At 40.1% G+C, this 9,305-nt stretch overlaps 1 non-coding gene across 1 annotated transcript; it reads left to right on the top strand.

The window, feature by feature from the left end:
- The first annotated feature begins 1,710 nt into the window (after positions 1-1,710).
- Positions 1,711-1,782, top strand: trnaa-cgc (transfer RNA alanine (anticodon CGC)). Its single transcript has one exon. It is a non-coding gene; the product is annotated as a tRNA-Ala (tRNA).
- The last annotated feature ends 7,523 nt before the right edge of the window (positions 1,783-9,305 follow it).

The following is a 9,305-nucleotide window of genomic DNA, read 5'->3' as shown; positions in this document are numbered from 1 at the left end:
CAGAGAAAGAGAAGAAGAGAACTGTGTCAGGAGACTAGAAAGAAAATGATAGACAAGAAGGTTAAAGATAAAGACAATAAGACCATCTCCAAGCAGCTTGATGTTCCTGTGATTACAGTTACACATGTTCTTCACAAGTTTAAGGTCCACAGGACTGAAGCCAACCTCCCTGGACGTGACTGCAAGAGAAATATTTATGACAAATTGAAGAGATGGATCATACGAATGGAACCAAAGAGCCCAGAACAACCTGCAAAGAAATAAAATGTGAACTTGAAGTGCAAAGTACATGAGTGTCAGATCACACCATCCATCAGTGTTTGAGCCAAAGTGGACTTCATGTGAGGACACCACTGCTGAGAGAAAATCATAAAAAGGGTGATTGGAATTTGCCTCAATGCGTATGGACAAACCACAAAGCTTCTGGGAGAATATTTTTGGAACAGATGAGACAAAACTGGAGCTCTTTCACATGTTCACAGATGCAAAAATGAAGCAGACCAAGAAAAGAACACTGTCCCCACTGTGAAACATGGAGGAGATTTGTTTTTGTTCTGGGGCTGTTTTGCTGCATCTGGCACAGAGTGTCTTGAATCTGTGCAAAATACAACAATATCTCAAAACTATCAAGGTATTTTGGAACAAAATGTGTTTCCTAGTGTCAGAAAGCTCAGTCTCAGTCATAGGTCATGGGTCTTCCAACAGGATAATGAACCAAAACACACAGCTAAAAACACACAAGAATGACTAAGAACAGACTGTTGGACTGTTCAGGAGTGTTCTTCTGTGAGCCCAGATCTCAATTCTACTGAACATCTGTGAAAGGAGCTGAAACATGCTGTCTGGAGAAGGAACCCTTCAAAAACCTGAGACAACTAGAGCATTTTGCTCACGAGAAGAAGTTACAGAAATCGAAAGCAGAGTTTGCCTCAACCTTTTGTGCCTCAACCTTTTGTGTCCAAACCTTTGATTGGCTGTGGACACAAGAATGATTTGATAGTGTTTGCCAAGAGCACCAGGATCAATGCTATTCACATAGAAACACTTGACTCTAGAGCTCTAAGACGTCTTACAATGTTGTTCTGTCCTCACAAACTCACCTGGACTTGTGTGTGTGTGTGTTTGTGTTCAGGAAACAACATTAGAACACAGAGAAAGAGAAAATCACCAAATATGGGCCGTTTCATTCCCACTTTGAGCAGTCTTTGTATTTGGAGTAACACCCAGGTCTGTTTAAAATGTATGGAACTTTAAAACCAAAAATGGTACAGAAAAAAGGTCAACAGTTTCATAAACTAGAGTACATATGTATCTGTTGAATACATTTTTATATCAGATGCATTAACTTGAATTTTTGGCCTTGTCGTATACTTCTGCTTGACTGGGCCCATGTGTACTTTTACTTAACACAGTCGAGTCTTTCTTTCACCATTGATGATCTGACATGGAACTATTCAAAGCAGACTCAATATTCTAGGAGAGCTTTGTCCTTCATCTTTGTTTTAAAGCAACTAAAAGCATGCAGCAGCTTGTGTTGTTGTTGCTGTGTGCTAAGGCGACGAGCCCGAAATCCATTGTCATGACCCTGTGCAGGTTTGAATCCAGAGAATGTCTATTTGAGTGAAGCAAGGATTTGTTGATTACACTTTGGACATTTTTCCACTCGGTTAAGCAGAAAAGTATCTGTTGTGATAACAACAATAAAATGTAGGGGATGTAGCTCAGTGGTAGAGCGCATGCTTCGCATGTATGAGGTCCTGGGTTCAATCCCCAGCATCTCCACTGTGAAGTGCTTTTACGACACACTTTCCAGTGCATACACTCAAGTAGCAAAAGTTGCATTCCTTGGTAAATCTGTTCAGTGGAGGTTTCTGAGCAGGTATGAAGTTCAGTGTTCTATCTCCACGTTAGATTTTAGAAATGGCAGCCTTTGTGTAGTGGTCTCAGTTTGTAAAAGTTACATTGCTTGGACTTAGGCTGCGTTCAGACTGCAGCCTGAAGTGACCCAAATCTGATTTTTTGGCTTCTATGTGACCTGTATCCGATCTTTTAATGACAGTCTGAACGGCCCACATCCGAATTTTTCAAATGTGACCCAGGCCACTTGGATATGTGCTCCTGAATCCGATACATATCCGATCTTTTGACATGCGACTTCAGTCTGAACGGCCAAAGCGCATCCATCCGACCTACACGTCATTAACAAGTGACAAACGTCACTATTCTGCGCTGAAGCAGGCGGAAACTGGAACTGTAAAATCGCCAGGTGTTCAATGCTCGCGACCATATTTGGACAACTTCCGTAAACAGAGAGCACGCTCGCTGCGGTTGACGCATGGGGTTGACGTCATCGTGTCCTCCAGTGTGCATGCGGGACACTTTCGGGCGTTTACCGTTCACACTGAAGTCACAGACAAGTCGCATTTAATTGGAAATGTGAACGACCTCGCAAAAACATCGGATTTCACAAAAAATCGGAATTGAGCCCTGCAGTCTGAACGTAGCCTTAGTTTGCTTGTGTAGCAGTGCGCGCCTGCTGCCTTCTGCCACCAGGTGGTGCCTGGACTTATAAAAGGGCACTCCCCGTAGCGTCTCGTTCTCTGACCTTGGTGCTCTTTCGGGATAGGGCTCCGCCTTGTCGCACACAGGTAAACAACCGCTGTTCTCTAATTACAATTGCAAGTTTATAATTTAATGTGTGGCTTTATTGTAGTGCCACCGCTCCTAGAGTCCCGATGGGCCCGATCGAAGTTATGGCTCGTGATGTAAAGCTCCTGTGTGAATTTCCTTTTGATGTTGCTGTGAGCCGCTGTCCATGTGTATGTGAATGTCTGTCTGGATAGTATTTACTATAAGGCCGGTGTGGTTAAACACTGATTCTCTGACAACAATGATGTAATTCTTTGATGACTGAGTTTTTCATTTGTGAAGTTTGTTCTTGAAAAATTCCACATTTTGCATTATTACTATATTTAATTTAATATTTTTATAAAACAGTAAATTTCAATTATTCTTACTCTGTCCAACAGAAAAGCTTTGATCTGAGTGTGGGAGTGAGAAGGTTTGAGTCGGCTGATCAGAGTGTGCAGGACAGATGGAGGGGCTGGAGGAGGTCAGTGAGGTGTGGAGGGGTCTGGTTATGGAGGCCCATGATGTGCTTATGACTTGAGTCTAAACAAAACCAGTTGGGCTGATAACAGAACAGACGAGTCTGTGATGAAGTATGTGAATTTTTTTTCCCAAAACAGATATTTTTGCTTCCTTTCTTTCTTAGAAGCTGGGGTTCATCAAACACTTCTGCTTTCTCAGAGTCACATACTAAAACGCTGATTCTGCCAGTATCACTTCACGTTGTATTTATTTTTTACCACAGCACAGTTTTCATTTCTGTGTTTTTTAAAGGCAGACAATTTCACCCCAAACACTGTTCTCTGATCAGTGTAAATGTTTTGTTTTCCAAAACCCAATAAATATGGCTTTGAAAGATAAAATATTTTATGAATTTAACTTTATGAACCTGCACAACCCTTACATTCTCAAGGAAAACTGTCACGTTCCCTCCTTAATGCATTGGAGTTTAGACAAAAACAGTTGTTCAGCTTTACAAAATTGATAACTAATCAAATTCGACTATAAGAAAGGGATTACGCAGTGTTTTTTATGACAGCCTCGTTTTCATGTCGTCTATTTTGTAAAAGACGCAGTTCTCAGCTCCAGTGTTAAATTAAACTTGGTTCCATATCCAGAAATATTAGTCCTGATGGTGTAAGTTAGTTAGTTAGTAATCTGGCAAAGTTTCATGCTTGTACCATAAAAGTGATTTATTTTGGTCAGCTCCACTGTGGCCTTGTCCCCGTATAAATCCAGGGTCTGACCGTTTCCTCTTCCCTTTGTAAGTCCGTTATTGGGAGAGGTCAGTCATCTGTTGTAATCATTGATTTAAGTGTCCTTTTGTTATTATTCTGCCTTTATTCACATTTGTGATTATGTTTTTCTTTTATTTAAGTTGATTTTGAGCTCTTGTGCTGTACCATTGTTTAATTCATTCATATGAAGATGTCTGGTGAGATGCTAACTGTCCATTGTCTTCTCCTCTGTAGTTTGGGCTGAACCACAGACTGGACTGAGTAGAGGCACATGTTGATTATGTTTTTCTTATACGAACCAGATTAAACAGAGAGTGCCTCCAAAAGTTCCCACTGCGTCCTGTGGCGCCTTAATGCACCACAAGCAGTGAATCAGTCCCTTGCTCTATTGAGTCTTACTGTGTGCTGCTTTGTGCCCTAAACTGTGCAGCAGCATTGCTGTGTGTCTGGCAGCTCACAAAGGTGCCGTGTCCTGGTACATGCAGTTTGAGCAGGTCCCAAGTCCGAACTGTGCCAGACTCCTTTGGAAGGTTGTACCTCGAGAAGTCTGCCCCCGACCCGCCCTGTACAGGAAACAAGGCTTAATTCTAATCAACAATACACAAACTTGTGCTTTAATCAGAACTATAGTGATGTAAAAATACATTCATATGTAATTATTATATGGATTGATTAAGTACTGCCCCGTTAAGCTGCAGAAATCCACTTCTTCCACCAATCTGAAGCTTTGGAAATCCAGTAAAAGGCTCAGACTTCCTTTTGTCTTTGATAATGTGTACATCCTGGTGTGCAACAACAATCCACAATCTCTGAAACAATAAAGTTTGTTCAATGTGGCCCATGCATGGCCAACTCAGTTAGTGGGACTATAGTCGGTGGTACAGTAGCCTAATGAAAGACTGCAGGGAATGCACTTCATTTTCTTTGTACTGAAATAACACAAGAGCAACTAGCACAAAGGCTGGTGTCAGTAAACACTGATGCTCTAACTGTACCACGTAAATGTGTGTGTGTGTGTGTTTTGTTTGTTTTTTCTTTCAAGTGCAAAACCCCATCATGGTTTTATGTATTTAAGGGCAGAGCAGTGGTGACCTGCAGAGACCACACTGGACCTGAGGTAACAACATCAGGTTTATTCTTATAACTCAGATATGTTTTTTTTTACATTCTTCTTTGTGCTTTAGTTCACAGACATGGAGACCACAGTGCTGGCTTTGACGCTTTGTCTGGTGATGACTTCTTTTCCAACGGTAAGGGTTTTTGATTCAAACTCTTAAGATATTTGGCTTATTTCATTTTTTTCTAATTTAGCCAATGGACATCCATCCATCCATTTTCTTCCTCTTATCCGGGGCCGGGTTGCGGGGGCAGCAGTTCTAAGCAGGGACTCCCAGACTTCCATCACCCCAGACACGTCCTCCAGCTCCTCCGGGGGAACCCCGAGGTGTTCCCAGGCCAGTCCAGAGATATAGTCCCTCCAGTGTGTCCTGGGTCTTCCCCGGGGCCTCCTCCCAGTGGGACATGCCCAGAACACCTCCTGAGGGAGACGCCCAGGAGGCATCCAAGACAGATGCCCGAGCCACCTCAACTGGCTCCTCTCGATGTGGAGGAGCAGCGGCTCTACTCCGAGCTCCTCCCGTGTGACTGAGCTCCTCACCCTATCTCTAAGGGAGCGCCCAGCCACCCTGTGAAGGAAACTCATTTCAAGCGCTTGTATCCGCAATTTAACCAAAATCCTGTTTTATTCTATAGTTGTATTAAAAGAAACTGTATGTTTCTGTATGGCTTTAATCTATAGATTGAGGACACACACAAGTTGTCCTCATTGTCAGTATATGGACACATACACTGAGCTGCAGAGGCTGCAGTGCTGGGGTTTAGGTAGTGACCGCTCAGATCAGAGACCGCATTTTAGGTTTAAAACTGGATTTCAGCTTTGAAACTGGCAACACAAATCAGAGATCTTTCTGATTGGGTAACCATCTTTAGAACCAAAACACGATGTCCAGTTTGGTTGTAATTAAGAATGAATCATTACAGTTGTGCAGTAAAAGCTGTGTTTTGCTTGAACATGTCCAGTTACAGGTAGGTCATGTTTATGGAATTCAGTATAAAAATTCTCAGATATCACGGTTTAAGAATTATAATTTATTTGATCTGTTTGCTCTTAAATTGTCCAGGAGTCTATCATTATCTCCCTGAGTATGATGGACAAATCGGTTGACGACATGTACGACGGCTGCAGTGAGGCAATGGCTGAAAAGGTGGAGAATGAAAACTTCCCCAGAGAGATGAACAATAATGAGTTTGTGAAAGAATTTCTGTTATTTTAAATATTATGAATCATTTAAAATCATAATCATTTGTGTGTGTGATTAAAGTTATTAACAATTGCGTTTTTGGGTTTTTCCATATGTATATCATATGTCTTAGTACAAGAACTCCTGACTCATTAAGCTAATCTACTGAGTCGCCCATGAGAAGACAACTAAGGGTTTTTTTCCCTCATGTGGTTTAGCATAAGTTTTTGGGAGAAAACTGACCAAATTGTTTATCACCTGGAGCCTGTGATCAAGTGTGAAATGGGAGGGTGGTTTAGCCTAAAGATTGTTGGCATGTGATCACTGTAACCATTGTGTGATATAACATAATGTACTGTACTGTTATCTGTGAAATGACTGCAATAAAAGCTGCTGTTGGGGAGTAGCTGTCAGAGGAGGGTCAGACAGTGTTCGGACAGCTCTCTCCTTGCGCAAGTAAATACTAAGCCGTCTCGTTTTGGTGTGTCTTATTTAATGTAATTTGATGTCTTAGGGTAAATTCCCTGACAGAGTTATTCAAAGATATGTGGTAGAAAACAGAGTCTTGTGCAAATGACAAATACAACAAAAGAAAGGACAAGGTCTTGACCAAAGATCAGGTCCAGGCTTTAGGCGTCTACACTGGAAATGATGTCTATGTAGAGTTTAACGCAGCTGTTCGAGTCAGTGCAGACAAATATACCACAAGTGCATTCAAATATCAAGCTTTACACTACTGGCTGACTACTGCTTTACATTTGTCCAAGAGTTGGCTGAAACCACTTCTCACTTTTGAAAAGAACCAAATATTTTACTTTTCAATTTGTATGCATTTTTACTCTGAACCAACACAAGAATTAGCACAGAAGCAGATGCTTTTTAAAAACGTTTTTATAGGTGAAAGTGGTGCACTCTTGAAATCATATAAAATAATAATCAATGCTACATCTTTACACTTTTTTTCCTTCAGTTTGTTTTCAGTAACTTTCATGAGGGCAAATGTAAAGTGGAACTAAAAAATCTTTTTGCTATAACTGTGTTTTAATAGCATTATCTACTGTTTGTTGTTGTTGTAGTTGTTTTACTATATTAGTGCATACTAGATACATTTGCAGCTTTTCTGGTCAAAAATGTTTAAATGTGTGTGTGTGTAACAGAAGCTTCCACATATAACATGCCAAAAAGAGATTAAAAAAAAAAAAAAAAGGCTTATAAAAAAGGTCATCTTTTCCTTGTTTTAATTTCCAGTTTCATTGAATTAAATACCTAATAAATGAATAAATTATCATTATCACCATATCAGATTCATCTCTACATGAAACATCCTACACCAGTATTTTAAAATGTATATGAAAAGTTGATTTTAATATGGTCAACATAAAGCTTCTTTCATTTGTGTTTCTTGAAGTGCTGTTTCAGATACGATTGGCTCTTTCATTTGTGAAGTTTACACTTCCACAATGTTAGATGTTTATAAATCTGTAAATTACAATTACTCTTACTTTTACTTTTTTTGTTTTTTTTACAAATACATTTGTTTTTAATCCCAACTTATAATTTTATTTGTAATATTAATTCAAAGTACTTAGCCTACTTGAATTAAATGTTTGGCGACTCTACCAACCTGTTTATGAAGCCAGAACAGTGACAGCATTTTGAAGAAGAAGAAATGTTTTATAAATTAAAGCTACACGTGGTGTTATAGACCCTCGCCATCCCTTGTGAGGGTGAAGATCCTGCCTATCGTCCCTGCCTACATCACCCCATCACCAAACACTCAGCATGTATGTGTTCAATCCAATAAGACCATGTCTGCAGTCATGTGACTTTGTCCCATTGTGCCCCATCCCACGTCAAGTGTCATTTCAGAACCTCGGACAGCTCCATGTGCAAATACTCCACACTGCTGCCTTCTGCTGGATCTTTTCTTCAACTATCAAAACATCTCCAGGGGCGTATTGGAATTTATTGATTTATAAACATCTAACAATAAGTAATGGAAAATGTGGTATTTTTAAAGTGTAAACTTCAGAAACAGCATGAAACACAAATAAAAGAAGGTTTATGTTGACAATATTAAAATATACTTTACTTCACAAACACACACTTGACTCTGAGAAATACTTTAGAATGATAGGAACTATTTTACCACAGGTACTATCCTACCAAGCAAAATAATAATAATAATAATGATGATAATTAAAATGAGTGATGAGGATCAGGAGAGGAGCTCAGCAGGTGAGTAACTGGGATCCGCCCAGGAAACTCCAAACAAGGTAAGGAGAGAAGGGGAGAGGGAGCAGGGTAGGAGCAAGATGAAACGGTCACGAAGACAAAATATTTAGTGAAATGATTTTATATTAAGGATTTGTGTGTGACGTGGCAGTCACGTGAGTTAATGTTTTGGCCGCCATACTGGAGGTCAAGACTGGGATTATTCAGTTTAATACAATATAATCACTTTAAACAGCACGAACAGCAGAAAACTGTCCAAAATCACCAGCTCATTAGAAAGATGTAAAACTAAAGTCGTCCTCCTGGGTTGCAGACAGTGTTGGGAAGGTGACTTTTAAAATGTATTCCCCTACAGATTACAGATTACATCCCCCAAAATGTAGTTTGTAACAGAATCCATTAAATTACTTAAGGTGAGTAACGTAATCTGAATACTTTGGATTACTTGATATTGTCATGTTTTTTAAAACTACATGAAGGTAGCAACCACATCCTTTGTTCTCTTCAAATTGGCCCTGGTTTAGTCCTGCTTTAGTCCTGGTTTTAGTCCTGGTTTAGTCCTGGTTTAGTCCTGGTTTAGACCTGGTTTAGTCCTGGTTTAGTCCTGGTTTTAGTCCTGGTTTTAGTCCTGGTTTTAGTCCTGGTTTAGTCCTGGTTTAGTCCTGGTTTTAGTCCTGGTTTTAGTCCTGGTTTTAGATCCTGGTTTAGACCTGGTTTAGTCCTGGTTTAGACCTGGTTAAGACCTGATTTTAGACCTGGTTTAGACCTGGTTTTAGTCCTGGTTTTAGTGCTGATTTAGTCCTGGTTTTAGTCCTGGTTTTAGACCTGGTTTTAGACCTAGTTTAGACCTGGTTTAGTCCTGGTTTAGTCCTGGTTTAGACCTGGTTTAGTCCTGCTTTTAGTC

This window comes from Boleophthalmus pectinirostris, unplaced genomic scaffold (assembly GCF_026225935.1).
Source record: "Boleophthalmus pectinirostris isolate CB_2022bp ecotype Guang Dong unplaced genomic scaffold, ASM2622593v1 HiC_scaffold_23, whole genome shotgun sequence".
NCBI classification, from domain to species: domain Eukaryota; kingdom Metazoa; phylum Chordata; class Actinopteri; order Gobiiformes; family Gobiidae; genus Boleophthalmus; species Boleophthalmus pectinirostris.
The sequence above is the reverse complement of the archived record's forward strand: the minus strand, read 5'-3'. Positions and strand labels throughout refer to the sequence as shown.